The 21,858-nt window shown below is 33.3% G+C and overlaps 17 non-coding genes across 17 annotated transcripts; 9 read left to right on the forward strand and 8 right to left on the reverse strand.

The window, feature by feature from the left end:
- Positions 1-1,173: 1,173 nt before the first annotated feature.
- Positions 1,174-1,245, forward strand: TRNAQ-UUG (transfer RNA glutamine (anticodon UUG)). Its single transcript has one exon. It is a non-coding gene; the product is annotated as a tRNA-Gln (tRNA).
- An 825-nt stretch (positions 1,246-2,070) lies between these two features.
- On the reverse strand, positions 2,071-2,142 carry TRNAQ-CUG (transfer RNA glutamine (anticodon CUG)). Its single transcript has one exon. It is a non-coding gene; the product is annotated as a tRNA-Gln (tRNA).
- Positions 2,143-3,690: 1,548 nt separating this feature from the next.
- On the forward strand, positions 3,691-3,762 carry TRNAQ-UUG (transfer RNA glutamine (anticodon UUG)). The gene has a single exon. It is a non-coding gene; the product is annotated as a tRNA-Gln (tRNA).
- Positions 3,763-4,587: 825 nt separating this feature from the next.
- On the reverse strand, positions 4,588-4,659 carry TRNAQ-CUG (transfer RNA glutamine (anticodon CUG)). The gene has a single exon. It is a non-coding gene; the product is annotated as a tRNA-Gln (tRNA).
- A 1,548-nt stretch (positions 4,660-6,207) lies between these two features.
- Positions 6,208-6,279, forward strand: TRNAQ-UUG (transfer RNA glutamine (anticodon UUG)). Its single transcript has one exon. It is a non-coding gene; the product is annotated as a tRNA-Gln (tRNA).
- An 825-nt stretch (positions 6,280-7,104) lies between these two features.
- TRNAQ-CUG (transfer RNA glutamine (anticodon CUG)) lies at positions 7,105-7,176 on the reverse strand. The gene has a single exon. It is a non-coding gene; the product is annotated as a tRNA-Gln (tRNA).
- Positions 7,177-8,723: 1,547 nt separating this feature from the next.
- On the forward strand, positions 8,724-8,795 carry TRNAQ-UUG (transfer RNA glutamine (anticodon UUG)). The gene has a single exon. It is a non-coding gene; the product is annotated as a tRNA-Gln (tRNA).
- An 825-nt stretch (positions 8,796-9,620) lies between these two features.
- TRNAQ-CUG (transfer RNA glutamine (anticodon CUG)) lies at positions 9,621-9,692 on the reverse strand. The gene has a single exon. It is a non-coding gene; the product is annotated as a tRNA-Gln (tRNA).
- A 1,548-nt stretch (positions 9,693-11,240) lies between these two features.
- Positions 11,241-11,312, forward strand: TRNAQ-UUG (transfer RNA glutamine (anticodon UUG)). Its single transcript has one exon. It is a non-coding gene; the product is annotated as a tRNA-Gln (tRNA).
- Positions 11,313-12,137: 825 nt separating this feature from the next.
- TRNAQ-CUG (transfer RNA glutamine (anticodon CUG)) lies at positions 12,138-12,209 on the reverse strand. The gene has a single exon. It is a non-coding gene; the product is annotated as a tRNA-Gln (tRNA).
- Positions 12,210-13,756: 1,547 nt separating this feature from the next.
- Positions 13,757-13,828, forward strand: TRNAQ-UUG (transfer RNA glutamine (anticodon UUG)). Its single transcript has one exon. It is a non-coding gene; the product is annotated as a tRNA-Gln (tRNA).
- An 825-nt stretch (positions 13,829-14,653) lies between these two features.
- Positions 14,654-14,725, reverse strand: TRNAQ-CUG (transfer RNA glutamine (anticodon CUG)). Its single transcript has one exon. It is a non-coding gene; the product is annotated as a tRNA-Gln (tRNA).
- Positions 14,726-16,273: 1,548 nt separating this feature from the next.
- On the forward strand, positions 16,274-16,345 carry TRNAQ-UUG (transfer RNA glutamine (anticodon UUG)). Its single transcript has one exon. It is a non-coding gene; the product is annotated as a tRNA-Gln (tRNA).
- Positions 16,346-17,170: 825 nt separating this feature from the next.
- Positions 17,171-17,242, reverse strand: TRNAQ-CUG (transfer RNA glutamine (anticodon CUG)). Its single transcript has one exon. It is a non-coding gene; the product is annotated as a tRNA-Gln (tRNA).
- A 1,548-nt stretch (positions 17,243-18,790) lies between these two features.
- On the forward strand, positions 18,791-18,862 carry TRNAQ-UUG (transfer RNA glutamine (anticodon UUG)). Its single transcript has one exon. It is a non-coding gene; the product is annotated as a tRNA-Gln (tRNA).
- Positions 18,863-19,687: 825 nt separating this feature from the next.
- On the reverse strand, positions 19,688-19,759 carry TRNAQ-CUG (transfer RNA glutamine (anticodon CUG)). Its single transcript has one exon. It is a non-coding gene; the product is annotated as a tRNA-Gln (tRNA).
- A 1,548-nt stretch (positions 19,760-21,307) lies between these two features.
- Positions 21,308-21,379, forward strand: TRNAQ-UUG (transfer RNA glutamine (anticodon UUG)). Its single transcript has one exon. It is a non-coding gene; the product is annotated as a tRNA-Gln (tRNA).
- The last annotated feature ends 479 nt before the right edge of the window (positions 21,380-21,858 follow it).

The raw sequence follows: 21,858 nt of genomic DNA on the forward strand, positions 1-21,858 counted from the left end.
CATTTCTTCATCTTTGTTCATTGATAGCTCAAATCCAACACCAGTAGGTTGAAAGAGTCAATTATTGAATGCTTTCAAAATGTCCATCAGCTTGAACAAGTTACATCAATACAAACTTTAAAATACTTTGACATCAAATTTCTTCACAAAGTAGTTAGCCATTATAAAATCATATTCTGATTTTCTCAAACGCATTTCAGATGGGTGATTCACAGCATCACTTTTTTAAGCTTTCCCGCTATTGATAAGGCGAAAATAGCACATTTTGAATGAGAAGTTTTCTTCAATCAAACATAGAGGAACCCAAATGATGATCTCATTCAGCTAGTAAAAATGTTGTTTTATATTAGTATGGAAATCGTGAAAAGAAAATGTTTTTCATGCTGATTTACAACAGTTGATCTCCAATCGTAAAATATAAGCTTTTGGTCGGAGGCATCACAGGTACTGATCAAATTCTAATTTTTGAACATTGTTCACAAATCATATGATATGCTTTATATACATAAACTGTATTGTTGGATCAATAATGAGTAAAAAGTGACTATCTCAATTTCAGGACATATAAAAGAGAAAGAAGTAGAAACTCATGTTTCAAATGCTGAGAGGCAACAACTGTTCATGATTTTCACCTCCACTAATTATATTTATTTTTATAATCTATATGTTTATATTTTCCTATAAATATACAGAGACATATAGCTATATATACAGAGATACATATGTACAGGTTGATTTTTACATGTTTATAAGTAAATGTGATGTTGTTCCAAATAAAACTTCTAAGAACTGAATGGAAAAGAAAATTGTAAAGTTCAGATAAGTCCCACTGAAATTTGTACTCAGATCCCTGTTTTCAGAGTCCAGAGTGCTAACCATGACACCATCCACCCTCCCGTACCAGGGTGAGCTTTCCATTTTGACAGAAGAGATTTGCCTCAGGGGGCAACTTATCTTTCATTGAAAAATAATATCTCACATAAAAACCACTGTTCAACAGAGTTACAACGTTATTTGAGTCTTTTGGGCAACATCCTTCCCCAACATAGTTCAATATGCAAAAGTTTACCAGAATAGGAAAGCAATCCAATACAGTTTCTCTTTGACAGTAGAATATTAAAAACTTTGAAATTTCCACATTCCTGCAGCAGTTTATGCTCCTTTCACATGGGAGGTTCCATGGTGTAATGGTTAGCACTTTGGACTTTGAATCCAATGATCCGAGTTCAAATCTCGGTGGGACCATTTTATGACTCTTGACCAAATCATTTTCTTTCAAGTGTATTCATTAATATCACATATCTAATACCGGTAGGGTGAACAATTAATTTATTGATTATACTCTAAAAGTTTATTAGATGTGAGCAAATAATAGAAATTTTACCATACCTGGAAACTAAATGGCTCAAAATAATGAGAGATTTTACAAACTCACTCTGGTTTCTCAAACTCATCACAGGGGCCTGATGCAAGACATTACTTTTTAAAATCTTACTGTTATTGTTAAGGCGAACAAGGAACTTTTTCATTGCAAAGCATTCATTAAAACAAAACTTGAGGAGTCAAACTTTGTATTACGGGGACCGAAGATGTGCAGTTTGAATAATAATCTTGAAATTCAGACGTACAAAGATTTTACACACTGATTTTCAACAGTAAATCCACAACCAAAAAAGTTGAATCTTTTGAAAGACATGTCAAAGGTGTGAATCTGAAATTCACTTTTAAAGACATTCACAATGAAATGCACTGTGTAAGTCCAGCATGTTGTCAGCTAAGAAATCAGCAAAAATGAACTATCTCATTACTGGCCATATAGATGAGAAAGGAAAATAAACTCATGTTTACAATGTGGATGTGAAAGAACAGTTTCTAGGTTCAGCTTCAATATTTATGTTAATGAATAATTGATATGTTCATATTGTCTAACAGCTATCTAGACGGATAAAGCTATGTATGCATCTATACATACTTATGCGTTCATACGCATCAGTATAAAACATTGATATTATGTTTTTTCTAGACCAAATTCTAAAAAATGAGTTAAACAGTGAATCTCATAATTGTAGTAGGTCCCACCGAGATTTGAACTCGGATTGCTGGATTCAGAGTCCAGAGTGCTAACCATTACACCATGGAACCCTCTCACACAAGAGTGACGTTTCCATTGAGACAAAAGAGAGCGCATCAGTGATGGCCTTCTCTTATATTGACAAAAAGATATCTCATTTGAATGGTCATAGTGGATAGAGCTTTAATGTGATTTGATTCTTTTCAGCTATATTCTCTATAAAAGTGTTAAATATTCAAATGTTTATCTGAATATAAAAGTTATATCACAATGTTCATCTTTGCCTGTAGCATAATAAAACAGTCTACATTTCCAGACTACTGAAGCAATGTCTCTGTCTCCTGCATGGGTGGCTCCATAGAGCAATGGTTGGCAATTTGGACTTTGCATCCAATGATCCGATTTGAAACCTTGGAGGGACTTTTTTTATTACTCTTGAGCTTTTCTATTTCTTCATCTTTGTTCATTGATAGCTCAAATCCAACACCAGTAGGTTGAAAGAGTCAATTATTGAATGCTTTCAAAATGTCCATCAGCTTGAACAAGTTACATCAATACAAACTTTAAAATACTTTGACATCAAATTTCTTCACAAAGTAGTTAGCCATTATAAAATCATATTCTGATTTTCTCAAACGCATTTCAGATGGGTGATTCACAGCATCACTTTTTTAAGCTTTCCCGCTATTGATAAGGCGAAAATAGCACATTTTGAATGAGAAGTTTTCTTCAATCAAACATAGAGGAACCCAAATGATGATCTCATTCAGCTAGTAAAAATTTTGTTTTATATTAGTATGGAAATCGTGAAAAGAAAATGTTTTTCATGCTGATTTACAACAGTTGATCTCCAATCGTAAAATATAAGCTTTTGGTCGGAGGCATCAAAGGTACTGATCAAATTCTAATTTTTTAACAATGTTCACAAATCATATGATATGCTTTATATACATAAACTGTATTGTTGGATCAATAATGAGTAAAAAGTGACTATCTCAATTTCAGGACATATAAAAGAGAAAGAAGTAGAAACTCATGTTTCAAATGCTGAGAGGCAACAACTGTTCATGATTTTCACCTCCACTAATTATATTTATTTTTATAATCTATATGTTTATATTTTCCTATAAATATACAGAGACATATAGCTATATATACAGAGATACATATGTACAGGTTGATTTTTACATGTTTATAAGTAAATGTGATGTTGTTCCAAATAAAACTTCTAAGAACTGAATGGAAAAGAAAATTGTAAAGTTCAGATAAGTCCCACTGAAATTTGTACTCAGATCCCTGTTTTCAGAGTCCAGAGTGCTAACCATGACACCATCCACCCTCCCGTACCAGGGTGAGCTTTCCATTTTGACAGAAGAGATTTGCCTCAGGGGGCAACTTATCTTTCATTGAAAAATATTATCTCACATAAAAACCACTGTTCAACAGAGTTACAACGTTATTTGAGTCTTTTGGGCAACATCCTTCCCCAACATAGTTCAATATGCAAAAGTTTACCAGAATAGGAAAGCAATCCAATACAGTTTCTCTTTGACAGTAGAATATTAAAAACTTTGAAATTTCCACATTCCTGCAGCAGTTTATGCTCCTTTCACATGGGAGGTTCCATGGTGTAATGGTTAGCACTTTGGACTTTGAATCCAATGATCCGAGTTCAAATCTCGGTGGGACCATTTTATGACTCTTGACCAAATCATTTTCTTTCAAGTGTATTCATTAATATCACATATCTAATACCGGTAGGGTGAACAATTAATTTATTGATTATACTCTAAAAGTTTATTAGATGTGAGCAAATAATAGAAATTTTACAATACCTGGAAACTAAATGGCTCAAAATAATGAGAGATTTTACAAACTCACTCTGGTTTCTCAAACTCATCACAGGGGCCTGATGCAAGACATTACTTTTTAAAATCTTACTGTTATTGTTAAGGCGAACAAGGAACTTTTTCATTGCAAAGCATTCATTAAAACAAAACTTGAGGAGTCAAACTTTGTATTACGGGGACCGAAGATGTGCAGTTTGAATAATAATCTTGAAATTCAGACGTACAAAGATTTTACACACTGATTTTCAACAGTAAATCCACAACCAAAAAAGTTGAATCTTTTGAAAGACATGTCAAAGGTGTGAATCTGAAATTCACTTTTAAAGACATTCACAATGAAATGCACTGTGTAAGTCCAGCATGTTGTCAGCTAAGAAATCAGCAAAAATGAACTATCTCATTACTGGCCATATAGATGAGAAAGGAAAATAAACTCATGTTTACAATGTGGATGTGAAAGAACAGTTTCTAGGTTCAGCTTCAATATTTATGTTAATGAATAATTGATATGTTCATATTGTCTAACAGCTATCTAGACGGATAAAGCTATGTATGCATCTATACATACTTATGCGTTCATACGCATCAGTATAAAACATTGATATTATGTTTTTTCTAGACCAAATTCTAAAAAATGAGTTAAACAGTGAATCTCATAATTGTAGTAGGTCCCACCGAGATTTGAACTCGGATTGCTGGATTCAGAGTCCAGAGTGCTAACCATTACACCATGGAACCCTCTCACACAAGAGTGACGTTTCCATTGAGACAAAAGAGAGCGCATCAGTGATGGCCTTCTCTTATATTGACAAAAAGATATCTCATTTGAATGGTCATAGTGGATAGAGCTTTAATGTGATTTGATTCTTTTCAGCTATATTCTCTATAAAAGTGTTAAATATTCAAATGTTTATCTGAATATAAAAGTTATATCACAATGTTCATCTTTGCCTGTAGCATAATAAAACAGTCTACATTTCCAGACTACTGAAGCAATGTCTCTGTCTCCTGCATGGGTGGCTCCATAGAGCAATGGTTGGCAATTTGGACTTTGCATCCAATGATCCGATTTGAAACCTTGGAGGGACTTTTTTTATTACTCTTGAGCTTTTCCATTTCTTCATCTTTGTTCATTGATAGCTCAAATCCAACACCAGTAGGTTGAAAGAGTCAATTATTGAATGCTTTCAAAATGTCCATCAGCTTGAACAAGTTACATCAATACAAACTTTAAAATACTTTGACATCAAATTTCTTCACAAAGTAGTTAGCCATTATAAAATCATATTCTGATTTTCTCAAACGCATTTCAGATGGGTGATTCACAGCATCACTTTTTTAAGCTTTCCCGCTATTGATAAGGCGAAAATAGCACATTTTGAATGAGAAGTTTTCTTCAATCAAACATAGAGGAACCCAAATGATGATCTCATTCAGCTAGTAAAAATGTTGTTTTATATTAGTATGGAAATCGTGAAAAGAAAATGTTTTTCATGCTGATTTACAACAGTTGATCTCCAATCGTAAAATATAAGCTTTTGGTCGGAGGCATCACAGGTACTGATCAAATTCTAATTTTTGAACATTGTTCACAAATCATATGATATGCTTTATATACATAAACTGTATTGTTGGATCAATAATGAGTAAAAAGTGACTATCTCAATTTCAGGACATATAAAAGAGAAAGAAGTAGAAACTCATGTTTCAAATGCTGAGAGGCAACAACTGTTCATGATTTTCACCTCCACTAATTATATTTATTTTTATAATCTATATGTTTATATTTTCCTATAAATATACAGAGACATATAGCTATATATACAGAGATACATATGTACAGGTTGATTTTTACATGTTTATAAGTAAATGTGATGTTGTTCCAAATAAAACTTCTAAGAACTGAATGGAAAAGAAAATTGTAAAGTTCAGATAAGTCCCACTGAAATTTGTACTCAGATCCCTGTTTTCAGAGTCCAGAGTGCTAACCATGACACCATCCACCCTCCCGTACCAGGGTGAGCTTTCCATTTTGACAGAAGAGATTTGCCTCAGGGGGCAACTTATCTTTCATTGAAAAATAATATCTCACATAAAAACCACTGTTCAACAGAGTTACAACGTTATTTGAGTCTTTTGGGCAACATCCTTCCCCAACATAGTTCAATATGCAAAAGTTTACCAGAATAGGAAAGCAATCCAATACAGTTTCTCTTTGACAGTAGAATATTAAAAACTTTGAAATTTCCACATTCCTGCAGCAGTTTATGCTCCTTTCACATGGGAGGTTCCATGGTGTAATGGTTAGCACTTTGGACTTTGAATCCAATGATCCGAGTTCAAATCTCGGTGGGACCATTTTATGACTCTTGACCAAATCATTTTCTTTCAAGTGTATTCATTAATATCACATATCTAATACCGGTAGGGTGAACAATTAATTTATTGATTATACTCTAAAAGTTTATTAGATGTGAGCAAATAATAGAAATTTTACCATACCTGGAAACTAAATGGCTCAAAATAATGAGAGATTTTACAAACTCACTCTGGTTTCTCAAACTCATCACAGGGGCCTGATGCAAGACATTACTTTTTAAAATCTTACTGTTATTGTTAAGGCGAACAAGGAACTTTTTCATTGCAAAGCATTCATTAAAACAAAACTTGAGGAGTCAAACTTTGTATTACGGGGACCGAAGATGTGCAGTTTGAATAATAATCTTGAAATTCAGACGTACAAAGATTTTACACACTGATTTTCAACAGTAAATCCACAACCAAAAAAGTTGAATCTTTTGAAAGACATGTCAAAGGTGTGAATCTGAAATTCACTTTTAAAGACATTCACAATGAAATGCACTGTGTAAGTCCAGCATGTTGTCAGCTAAGAAATCAGCAAAAATGAACTATCTCATTACTGGCCATATAGATGAGAAAGGAAAATAAACTCATGTTTACAATGTGGATGTGAAAGAACAGTTTCTAGGTTCAGCTTCAATATTTATGTTAATGAATAATTGATATGTTCATATTGTCTAACAGCTATCTAGACGGATAAAGCTATGTATGCATCTATACATACTTATGCGTTCATACGCATCAGTATAAAACATTGATATTATGTTTTTTCTAGACCAAATTCTAAAAAATGAGTTAAACAGTGAATCTCATAATTGTAGTAGGTCCCACCGAGATTTGAACTCGGATCGCTGGATTCAGAGTCCAGAGTGCTAACCATTACACCATGGAACCCTCTCACACAAGAGTGACGTTTCCATTGAGACAAAAGAGAGCGCATCAGTGATGGCCTTCTCTTATATTGATAAAAAGATATCTCATTTGAATGGTCATAGTGGATAGAGCTTTAATGTGATTTGATTCTTTTCAGCTATATTCTCTATAAAAGTTTTAATATTCAAATGTTTATCTGAATATAAAAGTTATATCACAATGTTCATCTTTGCCTGTAGCATAATAAAACAGTCTACATTTCCAGACTACTGAAGCAATGTCTCTGTCTCCTGCATGGGTGGCTCCATAGAGCAATGGTTGGCAATTTGGACTTTGCATCCAATGATCCGATTTGAAACCTTGGAGGGACTTTTTTTATTACTCTTGAGCTTTTCCATTTCTTCATCTTTGTTCATTGATAGCTCAAATCCAACACCAGTAGGTTGAAAGAGTCAATTATTGAATGCTTTCAAAATGTCCATCAGCTTGAACAAGTTACATCAATACAAACTTTAAAATACTTTGACATCAAATTTCTTCACAAAGTAGTTAGCCATTATAAAATCATATTCTGATTTTCTCAAACGCATTTCAGATGGGTGATTCACAGCATCACTTTTTTAAGCTTTCCCGCTATTGATAAGGCGAAAATAGCACATTTTGAATGAGAAGTTTTCTTCAATCAAACATAGAGGAACCCAAATGATGATCTCATTCAGCTAGTAAAAATGTTGTTTTATATTAGTATGGAAATCGTGAAAAGAAAATGTTTTTCATGCTGATTTACAACAGTTGATCTCCAATCGTAAAATATAAGCTTTTGGTCGGAGGCATCACAGGTACTGATCAAATTCTAATTTTTGAACATTGTTCACAAATCATATGATATGCTTTATATACATAAACTGTATTGTTGGATCAATACTGAGTAAAAAGTGACTATCTCAATTTCAGGACATATAAAAGAGAAAGAAGTAGAAACTCATGTTTCAAATGCTGAGAGGCAACAACTGTTCATGATTTTCACCTCCACTAATTATATTTATTTTTATAATCTATATGTTTATATTTTCCTATAAATATACAGAGACATATAGCTATATATACAGAGATACATATGTACAGGTTGATTTTTACATGTTTATAAGTAAATGTGATGTTGTTCCAAATAAAACTTCTAAGAACTGAATGGAAAAGAAAATTGTAAAGTTCAGATAAGTCCCACTGAAATTTGTACTCAGATCCCTGTTTTCAGAGTCCAGAGTGCTAACCATGACACCATCCACCCTCCCGTACCAGGGTGAGCTTTCCATTTTGACAGAAGAGATTTGCCTCAGGGGGCAACTTATCTTTCATTGAAAAATATTATCTCACATAAAAACCACTGTTCAACAGAGTTACAACGTTATTTGAGTCTTTTGGGCAACATCCTTCCCCAACATAGTTCAATATGCAAAAGTTTACCAGAATAGGAAAGCAATCCAATACAGTTTCTCTTTGACAGTAGAATATTAAAAACTTTGAAATTTCCACATTCCTGCAGCAGTTTATGCTCCTTTCACATGGGAGGTTCCATGGTGTAATGGTTAGCACTTTGGACTTTGAATCCAATGATCCGAGTTCAAATCTCGGTGGGACCATTTTATGACTCTTGACCAAATCATTTTCTTTCAAGTGTATTCATTAATATCACATATCTAATACCGGTAGGGTGAACAATTAATTTATTGATTATACTCTAAAAGTTTATTAGATGTGAGCAAATAATAGAAATTTTACAATACCTGGAAACTAAATGGCTCAAAATAATGAGAGATTTTACAAACTCACTCTGGTTTCTCAAACTCATCACAGGGGCCTGATGCAAGACATTACTTTTTAAAATCTTACTGTTATTGTTAAGGCGAACAAGGAACTTTTTCATTGCAAAGCATTCATTAAAACAAAACTTGAGGAGTCAAACTTTGTATTACGGGGACCGAAGATGTGCAGTTTGAATAATAATCTTGAAATTCAGACGTACAAAGATTTTACACACTGATTTTCAACAGTAAATCCACAACCAAAAAAGTTGAATCTTTTGAAAGACATGTCAAAGGTGTGAATCTGAAATTCACTTTTAAAGACATTCACAATGAAATGCACTGTGTAAGTCCAGCATGTTGTCAGCTAAGAAATCAGCAAAAATGAACTATCTCATTACTGGCCATATAGATGAGAAAGGAAAATAAACTCATGTTTACAATGTGGATGTGAAAGAACAGTTTCTAGGTTCAGCTTCAATATTTATGTTAATGAATAATTGATATGTTCATATTGTCTAACAGCTATCTAGACGGATAAAGCTATGTATGCATCTATACATACTTATGCGTTCATACGCATCAGTATAAAACATTGATATAATGTTTTTTCTAGACCAAATTCTAAAAAATGAGTTAAACAGTGAATCTCATAATTGTAGTAGGTCCCACCGAGATTTGAACTCGGATTGCTGGATTCAGAGTCCAGAGTGCTAACCATTACACCATGGAACCCTCTCACACAAGAGTGACGTTTCCATTGAGACAAAAGAGAGCGCATCAGTGATGGCCTTCTCTTATATTGATAAAAAGATATCTCATTTGAATGGTCATAGTGGATAGAGCTTTAATGTGATTTGATTCTTTTTAGCTATATTCTCTATAAAAGTGTTAAATATTCAAATGTTTATCTGAATATAAAAGTTATATCACAATGTTCATCTTTGCCTGTAGCATAATAAAACAGTCTACATTTCCAGACTACTGAAGCAATGTCTCTGTCTCCTGCATGGGTGGCTCCATAGAGCAATGGTTGGCAATTTGGACTTTGCATCCAATGATCCGATTTGAAACCTTGGAGGGACTTTTTTTATTACTCTTGAGCTTTTCCATTTCTTCATCTTTGTTCATTGATAGCTCAAATCCAACACCAGTAGGTTGAAAGAGTCAATTATTGAATGCTTTCAAAATGTCCATCAGCTTGAACAAGTTACATCAATACAAACTTTAAAATACTTTGACATCAAATTTCTTCACAAAGTAGTTAGCCATTATAAAATCATATTCTGATTTTCTCAAACGCATTTCAGATGGGTGATTCACAGCATCACTTTTTTAAGCTTTCCCGCTATTGATAAGGCGAAAATAGCACATTTTGAATGAGAAGTTTTCTTCAATCAAACATAGAGGAACCCAAATGATGATCTCATTCAGCTAGTAAAAATGTTGTTTTATATTAGTATGGAAATCGTGAAAAGAAAATGTTTTTCATGCTGATTTACAACAGTTGATCTCCAATCGTAAAATATAAGCTTTTGGTCGGAGGCATCACAGGTACTGATCAAATTCTAATTTTTGAACATTGTTCACAAATCATATGATATGCTTTATATACATAAACTGTATTGTTGGATCAATAATGAGTAAAAAGTGACTATCTCAATTTCAGGACATATAAAAGAGAAAGAAGTAGAAACTCATGTTTCAAATGCTGAGAGGCAACAACTGTTCATGATTTTCACCTCCACTAATTATATTTATTTTTATAATCTATATGTTTATATTTTCCTATAAATATACAGAGACATATAGCTATATATACAGAGATACATATGTACAGGTTGATTTTTACATGTTTATAAGTAAATGTGATGTTGTTCCAAATAAAACTTCTAAGAACTGAATGGAAAAGAAAATTGTAAAGTTCAGATAAGTCCCACTGAAATTTGTACTCAGATCCCTGTTTTCAGAGTCCAGAGTGCTAACCATGACACCATCCACCCTCCCGTACCAGGGTGAGCTTTCCATTTTGACAGAAGAGATTTGCCTCAGGGGGCAACTTATCTTTCATTGAAAAATAATATCTCACATAAAAACCACTGTTCAACAGAGTTACAACGTTATTTGAGTCTTTTGGGCAACATCCTTCCCCAACATAGTTCAATATGCAAAAGTTTACCAGAATAGGAAAGCAATCCAATACAGTTTCTCTTTGACAGTAGAATATTAAAAACTTTGAAATTTCCACATTCCTGCAGCAGTTTATGCTCCTTTCACATGGGAGGTTCCATGGTGTAATGGTTAGCACTTTGGACTTTGAATCCAATGATCCGAGTTCAAATCTCGGTGGGACCATTTTATGACTCTTGACCAAATCATTTTCTTTCAAGTGTATTCATTAATATCACATATCTAATACCGGTAGGGTGAACAATTAATTTATTGATTATACTCTAAAAGTTTATTAGATGTGAGCAAATAATAGAAATTTTACCATACCTGGAAACTAAATGGCTCAAAATAATGAGAGATTTTACAAACTCACTCTGGTTTCTCAAACTCATCACAGGGGCCTGATGCAAGACATTACTTTTTAAAATCTTACTGTTATTGTTAAGGCGAACAAGGAACTTTTTCATTGCAAAGCATTCATTAAAACAAAACTTGAGGAGTCAAACTTTGTATTACGGGGACCGAAGATGTGCAGTTTGAATAATAATCTTGAAATTCAGACGTACAAAGATTTTACACACTGATTTTCAACAGTAAATCCACAACCAAAAAAGTTGAATCTTTTGAAAGACATGTCAAAGGTGTGAATCTGAAATTCACTTTTAAAGACATTCACAATGAAATGCACTGTGTAAGTCCAGCATGTTGTCAGCTAAGAAATCAGCAAAAATGAACTATCTCATTACTGGCCATATAGATGAGAAAGGAAAATAAACTCATGTTTACAATGTGGATGTGAAAGAACAGTTTCTAGGTTCAGCTTCAATATTTATGTTAATGAATAATTGATATGTTCATATTGTCTAACAGCTATCTAGACGGATAAAGCTATGTATGCATCTATACATACTTATGCGTTCATACGCATCAGTATAAAACATTGATATTATGTTTTTTCTAGACCAAATTCTAAAAAATGAGTTAAACAGTGAATCTCATAATTGTAGTAGGTCCCACCGAGATTTGAACTCGGATCGCTGGATTCAGAGTCCAGAGTGCTAACCATTACACCATGGAACCCTCTCACACAAGAGTGACGTTTCCATTGAGACAAAAGAGAGCGCATCAGTGATGGCCTTCTCTTATATTGATAAAAAGATATCTCATTTGAATGGTCATAGTGGATAGAGCTTTAATGTGATTTGATTCTTTTCAGCTATATTCTCTATAAAAGTTTTAATATTCAAATGTTTATCTGAATATAAAAGTTATATCACAATGTTCATCTTTGCCTGTAGCATAATAAAACAGTCTACATTTCCAGACTACTGAAGCAATGTCTCTGTCTCCTGCATGGGTGGCTCCATAGAGCAATGGTTGGCAATTTGGACTTTGCATCCAATGATCCGATTTGAAACCTTGGAGGGACTTTTTTTATTACTCTTGAGCTTTTCCATTTCTTCATCTTTGTTCATTGATAGCTCAAATCCAACACCAGTAGGTTGAAAGAGTCAATTATTGAATGCTTTCAAAATGTCCATCAGCTTGAACAAGTTACATCAATACAAACTTTAAAATACTTTGACATCAAATTTCTTCACAAAGTAGTTAGCCATTATAAAATCATATTCTGATTTTCTCAAACGCATTTCAGATGGGTGATTCACAGCATCACTTTTTTAAGCTTTCCCGCTATTGATAAGGCGAAAATAGCACATTTTGAATGAGAAGTTTTCTTCAATCAAACATAGAGGAACCCAAATGATGATCTCATTCAGCTAGTAAAAATGTTGTTTTATATTAGTATGGAAATCGTGAAAAGAAAATGTTTTTCATGCTGATTTACAACAGTTGATCTCCAATCGTAAAATATAAGCTTTTGGTCGGAGGCATCACAGGTACTGATCAAATTCTAATTTTTGAACATTGTTCACAAATCATATGATATGCTTTATATACATAAACTGTATTGTTGGATCAATACTGAGTAAAAAGTGACTATCTCAATTTCAGGACATATAAAAGAGAAAGAAGTAGAAACTCATGTTTCAAATGCTGAGAGGCAACAACTGTTCATGATTTTCACCTCCACTAATTATATTTATTTTTATAATCTATATGTTTATATTTTCCTATAAATATACAGAGACATATAGCTATATATACAGAGATACATATGTACAGGTTGATTTTTACATGTTTATAAGTAAATGTGATGTTGTTCCAAATAAAACTTCTAAGAACTGAATGGAAAAGAAAATTGTAAAGTTCAGATAAGTCCCACTGAAATTTGTACTCAGATCCCTGTTTTCAGAGTCCAGAGTGCTAACCATGACACCATCCACCCTCCCGTACCAGGGTGAGCTTTCCATTTTGACAGAAGAGATTTGCCTCAGGGGGCAACTTATCTTTCATTGAAAAATATTATCTCACATAAAAACCACTGTTCAACAGAGTTACAACGTTATTTGAGTCTTTTGGGCAACATCCTTCCCCAACATAGTTCAATATGCAAAAGTTTACCAGAATAGGAAAGCAATCCAATACAGTTTCTCTTTGACAGTAGAATATTAAAAACTTTGAAATTTCCACATTCCTGCAGCAGTTTATGCTCCTTTCACATGGGAGGTTCCATGGTGTAATGGTTAGCACTTTGGACTTTGAATCCAATGATCCGAGTTCAAATCTCGGTGGGACCATTTTATGACTCTTGACCAAATCATTTTCTTTCAAGTGTATTCATTAATATCACATATCTAATACCGGTAGGGTGAACAATTAATTTATTGATTATACTCTAAAAGTTTATTAGATGTGAGCAAATAATAGAAATTTTACAATACCTGGAAACTAAATGGCTCAAAATAATGAGAGATTTTACAAACTCACTCTGGTTTCTCAAACTCATCACAGGGGCCTGATGCAAGACATTACTTTTTAAAATCTTACTGTTATTGTTAAGGCGAACAAGGAACTTTTTCATTGCAAAGCATTCATTAAAACAAAACTTGAGGAGTCAAACTTTGTATTACGGGGACCGAAGATGTGCAGTTTGAATAATAATCTTGAAATTCAGACGTACAAAGATTTTACACACTGATTTTCAACAGTAAATCCACAACCAAAAAAGTTGAATCTTTTGAAAGACATGTCAAAGGTGTGAATCTGAAATTCACTTTTAAAGACATTCACAATGAAATGCACTGTGTAAGTCCAGCATGTTGTCAGCTAAGAAATCAGCAAAAATGAACTATCTCATTACTGGCCATATAGATGAGAAAGGAAAATAAACTCATGTTTACAATGTGGATGTGAAAGAACAGTTTCTAGGTTCAGCTTCAATATTTATGTTAATGAATAATTGATATGTTCATATTGTCTAACAGCTATCTAGACGGATAAAGCTATGTATGCATCTATACATACTTATGCGTTCATACGCATCAGTATAAAACATTGATATAATGTTTTTTCTAGACCAAATTCTAAAAAATGAGTTAAACAGTGAATCTCATAATTGTAGTAGGTCCCACCGAGATTTGAACTCGGATTGCTGGATTCAGAGTCCAGAGTGCTAACCATTACACCATGGAACCCTCTCACACAAGAGTGACGTTTCCATTGAGACAAAAGAGAGCGCATCAGTGATGGCCTTCTCTTATATTGATAAAAAGATATCTCATTTGAATGGTCATAGTGGATAGAGCTTTAATGTGATTTGATTCTTTTTAGCTATATTCTCTATAAAAGTGTTAAATATTCAAATGTTTATCTGAATATAAAAGTTATATCACAATGTTCATCTTTGCCTGTAGCATAATAAAACAGTCTACATTTCCAGACTACTGAAGCAATGTCTCTGTCTCCTGCATGGGTGGCTCCATAGAGCAATGGTTGGCAATTTGGACTTTGCATCCAATGATCCGATTTGAAACCTTGGAGGGACTTTTTTTATTACTCTTGAGCTTTTCCATTTCTTCATCTTTGTTCATTGATAGCTCAAATCCAACACCAGTAGGTTGAAAGAGTCAATTATTGAATGCTTTCAAAATGTCCATCAGCTTGAACAAGTTACATCAATACAAACTTTAAAATACTTTGACATCAAATTTCTTCACAAAGTAGTTAGCCATTATAAAATCATATTCTGATTTTCTCAAACGCATTTCAGATGGGTGATTCACAGCATCACTTTTTTAAGCTTTCCCGCTATTGATAAGGCGAAAATAGCACATTTTGAATGAGAAGTTTTCTTCAATCAAACATAGAGGAACCCAAATGATGATCTCATTCAGCTAGTAAAAATGTTGTTTTATATTAGTATGGAAATCGTGAAAAGAAAATGTTTTTCATGCTGATTTACAACAGTTGATCTCCAATCGTAAAATATAAGCTTTTGGTCGGAGGCATCACAGGTACTGATCAAATTCTAATTTTTGAACATTGTTCACAAATCATATGATATGCTTTATATACATAAACTGTATTGTTGGATCAATAATGAGTAAAAAGTGACTATCTCAATTTCAGGACATATAAAAGAGAAAGAAGTAGAAACTCATGTTTCAAATGCTGAGAGGCAACAACTGTTCATGATTTTCACCTCCACTAATTATATTTATTTTTATAATCTATATGTTTATATTTTCCTATAAATATACAGAGACATATAGCTATATATACAGAGATACATATGTACAGGTTGATTTTTACATGTTTATAAGTAAATGTGATGTTGTTCCAAATAAAACTTCTAAGAACTGAATGGAAAAGAAAATTGTAAAGTTCAGATAAGTCCCACTGAAATTTGTACTCAGATCCCTGTTTTCAGAGTCCAGAGTGCTAACCATGACACCATCCACCCTCCCGTACCAGGGTGAGCTTTCCATTTTGACAGAAGAGATTTGCCTCAGGGGGCAACTTATCTTTCATTGAAAAATATTATCTCACATAAAAACCACTGTTCAACAGAGTTATAACGTTATTTGAGTCTTTTGGGCAACATCCTTCCCCAACATAGTTCAATATGCAAAAGTTTACCAGAATAGGAAAGCAATCCAATACAGTTTCTCTTTGACAGTAGAATATTAAAAACTTTGACATTTCCACATTCCTGCAGCAGTTTATGCTCATTTCACATGGGAGGTTCCATGGTGTAATGGTTAGCACTTTGGACTTTGAATCCAATGATCCGAGTTCAAATCTCGGTGGGACCATTTTATGACTCTTGACCAAATCATTTTCTTTCAAGTGTATTCATTAATATCACATATCTAATACCGGTAGGGTGAACAATTAATTTATTGATTATACTCTAAAAGTTTATTAGATGTGAGCAAATAATAGAAATTTTACAATACCTGGAAACTAAATGGCTCAAAATAATGAGAGATTTTACAAACTCACTCTGGTTTCTCAAACTCATCACAGGGGCCTGATGCAAGACATTACTTTTTAAAATCTTACTGTTATTGTTAAGGCGAACAAGGAACTTTTTCATTGCAAAGCATTCATTAAAACAAAACTTGAGGAGTCAAACTTTGTATTACGGGGACCGAAGATGTGCAGTTTGAATAATAATCTTGAAATTCAGACGTACAAAGATTTTACACACTGATTTTCAACAGTAAATCCACAACCAAAAAAGTTGAATCTTTTGAAAGACATGTCAAAGGTGTGAATCTGAAATTCACTTTTAAAGACATTCACAATGAAATGCACTGTGTAAGTCCAGCATGTTGTCAGCTAAGAAATCAGCAAAAATGAACTATCTCATTACTGGCCATATAGATGAGAAAGGAAAATAAACTCATGTTTACAATGTGGATGTGAAAGAACAGTTTCTAGGTTCAGCTTCAATATTTATGTTAATGAATAATTGATATGTTCATATTGTCTAACAGCTATCTAGACGGATAAAGCTATGTATGCATCTATACATACTTATGCGTTCATACGCATCAGTATAAAACATTGATATAATGTTTTTTCTAGACCAAATTCTAAAAAATGAGTTAAACAGTGAATCTCATAATTGTAGTAGGTCCCACCGAGATTTGAACTCGGATTGCTGGATTCAGAGTCCAGAGTGCTAACCATTACACCATGGAACCCTCTCACACAAGAGTGACGTTTCCATTGAGACAAAAGAGAGCGCATCAGTGATGGCCTTCTCTTATATTGATAAAAAGATATCTCATTTGAATGGTCATAGTGGATAGAGCTTTAATGTGATTTGATTCTTTTTAGCTATATTCTCTATAAAAGTGTTAAATATTCAAATGTTTATCTGAATATAAAAGTTATATCACAATGTTCATCTTTGCCTGTAGCATAATAAAACAGTCTACATTTCCAGACTACTGAAGCAATGTCTCTGTCTCCTGCATGGGTGGCTCCATAGAGCAATGGTTGGCAATTTGGACTTTGCATCCAATGATCCGATTTGAAACCTTGGAGGGACTTTTTTTATTACTCTTGAGCTTTTCCATTTCTTCATCTTTGTTCATTGATAGCTCAAATCCAACACCAGTAGGTTGAAAGAGTCAATTATTGAATGCTTTCAAAATGTCCATCAGCTTGAACAAGTTACATCAATACAAACTTTAAAATTCTTTGACATCAAATTTCTTCACAAAGTAGTTAGCCATTATAAAATCATATTCTGATTTTCTCAAACGCATTTCAGATGGGTGATTCACAGCATCACTTTTTTAAGCTTTCCCGCTATTGATAAGGCGAAAATAGCACATTTTGAATGAGAAGTTTTCTTCAATCAAACATAGAGGAACCCAAATGATGATCTCATTCAGCTAGTAAAAATGTTGTTTTATATTAGTATGGAAATCGTGAAAAGAAAATGTTTTTCATGCTGATTTACAACAGTTGATCTCCAATCGTAAAATATAAGCTTTTGGTCGGAGGCATCACAGGTACTGATCAAATTCTAATTTTTGAACATTGTTCACAAATCATATGATATGCTTTATATACATAAACTGTATTGTTGGATCAATACTGAGTAAAAAGTGACTATCTCAATTTCAGGACATATAAAAGAGAAAGAAGTAGAAACTCATGTTTCAAATGCTGAGAGGCAACAACTGTTCATGATTTTCACCTCCACTAATTATATTTATTTTTATAATCTATATGTTTATATTTTCCTATAAATATACAGAGACATATAGCTATATATACAGAGATACATATGTACAGGTTGATTTTTACATGTTTATAAGTAAATGTGATGTTGTTCCAAATAAAACTTCTAAGAACTGAATGGAAAAGAAAATTGTAAAGTTCAGATAAGTCCCACTGAAATTTGTACTCAGATCCCTGTTTTCAGAGTCCAGAGTGCTAACCATGACACCATCCACCCTCCCGTACCAGGGTGAGCTTTCCATTTTGACAGAAGAGATTTGCCTCAGGGGGCAACTTATCTTTCATTGAAAAATATTATCTCACATAAAAACCACTGTTCAACAGAGTTATAACGTTATTTGAGTCTTTTGGGCAACATCCTTCCCCAACATAGTTCAATATGCAAAAGTTTACCAGAATAGGAAAGCAATCCAATACAGTTTCTCTTTGACAGTAGAATATTAAAAACTTTGACATTTCCACATTCCTGCAGCAGTTTATGCTCATTTCACATGGGAGGTTCCATGGTGTAATGGTTAGCACTTTGGACTTTGAATCCAATGATCCGAGTTCAAATCTCGGTGGGACCATTTTATGACTCTTGACCAAATCATTTTCTTTCAAGTGTATTCATTAATATCACATATCTAATACCGGTAGGGTGAACAATTAATTTATTGATTATACTCTAAAAGTTTATTAGATGTGAGCAAATAATAGAAATTTTACAATACCTGGAAACTAAATGGCTCAAAATAATGAGAGATTTTACAAACTCACTCTGGTTTCTCAAACTCATCACAGGGGCCTGATGCAAGACATTACTTTTTAAAATCTTACTGTTATTGTTAAGGCGAACAAGGAACTTTTTCATTGCAAAGCATTCATTAAAACAAAACTTGAGGAGTCAAACTTTGTATTACGGGGACCGAAGATGTGCAGTTTGAATAATAATCTTGAAATTCAGACGTACAAAGATTTTACACACTGATTTTCAACAGTAAATCCACAACCAAAAAAGTTGAATCTTTTGAAAGACATGTCAAAGGTGTGAATCTGAAATTCACTTTTAAAGACATTCACAATGAAATGCACTGTGTAAGTCCAGCATGTTGTCAGCTAAGAAATCAGCAAAAATGAACTATCTCATTACTGGCCATATAGATGAGAAAGGAAAATAAACTCATGTTTACAATGTGGATGTGAAAGAACAGTTTCTAGGTTCAGCTTCAATATTTATGTTAATGAATAATTGATATGTTCATATTGTCTAACAGCTATCTAGACGGATAAAGCTATGTATGCATCTATACATACTTATGCGTTCATACGCATCAGTATAAAACATTGATATAATGTTTTTTCTAGACCAAATTCTAAAAAATGAGTTAAACAGTGAATCTCATAATTGTAGTAGGTCCCACCGAGATTTGAACTCGGATTGCTGGATTCAGAGTCCAGAGTGCTAACCATTACACCATGGAACCCTCTCACACAAGAGTGACGTTTCCATTGAGACAAAAGAGAGCGCATCAGTGATGGCCTTCTCTTATATTGATAAAAAGATATCTCATTTGAATGGTCATAGTGGATAGAGCTTTAATGTGATTTGATTCTTTTTAGCTATATTCTCTATAAAAGTGTTAAATATTCAAATGTTTATCTGAATATAAAAGTTATATCACAATGTTCATCTTTGCCTGTAGCATAATAAAACAGTCTACATTTCCAGACTACTGAAGCAATGTCTCTGTCTCCTGCATGGGTGGCTCCATAGAGCAATGGTTGGCAATTTGGACTTTGCATCCAATGATCCGATTTGAAACCTTGGAGGGACTTTTTTTATTACTCTTGAGCTTTTCCATTTCTTCATCTTTGTTCATTGATAGCTCAAATCCAACACCAGTAGGTTGAAAGAGTCAATTATTGAATGCTTTCAAAATGTCCATCAGCTTGAACAAGTTACATCAATACAAACTTTAAAATACTTTGACATCAAATTTCTTCACAAAGTAGTTAGCCATTATAAAATCATATTCTGATTTTCTCAAACGCATTTCAGATGGGTGATTCACAGCATCACTTTTTTAAGCTTTCCCGCTATTGATAAGGCGAAAATAGCACATTTTGAATGAGAAGTTTTCTTCAATCAAACATAGAGGAACCCAAATGATGATCTCATTCAGCTAGTAAAAATGTTGTTTTATATTAGTATGGAAATCGTGAAAAGAAAATGTTTTTCATGCTGATTTACAACAGTTGATCTCCAATCGTAAAATATAAGCTTTTGGTCGGAGGCATCACAGGTACTGATCAAATTCTAATTTTTGAACATTGTTCACAAATCATATGATATGCTTTATATACATAAACTGTATTGTTGGATCAATACTGAGTAAAAAGTGACTATCTCAATTTCAGGACATATAAAAGAGAAAGAAGTAGAAACTCATGTTTCAAATGCTGAGAGGCAACAACTGTTCATGATTTTCACCTCCACTAATTATATTTATTTTTATAATCTATATGTTTATATTTTCCTATAAATATACAGAGACATATAGCTATATATACAGAGATACATATGTACAGGTTGATTTTTACATGTTTATAAGTAAATGTGATGTTGTTCCAAATAAAACTTCTAAGAACTGAATGGAAAAGAAAATTGTAAAGTTCAGATAAGTCCCACTGAAATTTGTACTCAGATCCCTGTTTTCAGAGTCCAGAGTGCTAACCATGACACCATCCACCCTCCCGTACCAGGGTGAGCTTTCCATTTTGACAGAAGAGATTTGCCTCAGGGGGCAACTTATCTTTCATTGAAAAATATTATCTCACATAAAAACCACTGTTCAACAGAGTTACAACGTTATTTGAGTCTTTTGGGCAACATCCTTCCCCAACATAGTTCAATATGCAAAAGTTTACCAGAATAGGAAAGCAATCCAATACAGTTTCTCTTTGACAGTAGAATATTAAAAACTTTGAAATTTCCACATTCCTGCAGCAGTTTATGCTCCTTTCACATGGGAGGTTCCATGGTGTAATGGTTAGCACTTTGGACTTTGAATCCAATGATCCGAGTTCAAATCTCGGTGGGACCATTTTATGACTCTTGACCAAATCATTTTCTTTCAAGTGTATTCATTAATATCACATATCTAATACCGGTAGGGTGAACAATTAATTTATTGATTATACTCTAAAAGTTTATTAGATGTGAGCAAATAATAGAAATTTTACAATACCTGGAAACTAAATGGCTCAAAATAATGAGAGATTTTACAAACTCACTCTGGTTTCTCAAACTCATCACAGGGGCCTGATGCAAGACATTACTTTTTAAAATCTTACTGTTATTGTCAAGGCGAACAAGGAACTTTTTCATTGCAAAGCATTCATTAAAACAAAACTTGAGGAGTCAAACTTTGTATTACGGGGACCGAAGATGTGCAGTTTGAATAATAATCTTGAAATTCAGACGTACAAAGATTTTACACACTGATTTTCAACAGTAAATCCACAACCAAAAAAGTTGAATCTTTTGAAAGACATGTCAAAGGTGTGAATCTGAAATTCACTT

This window comes from Triturus cristatus, chromosome 5_2, assembly GCF_964204655.1.
Source record: "Triturus cristatus chromosome 5_2, aTriCri1.1, whole genome shotgun sequence".
NCBI classification, from domain to species: Eukaryota; Metazoa; Chordata; class Amphibia; order Caudata; family Salamandridae; genus Triturus; species Triturus cristatus.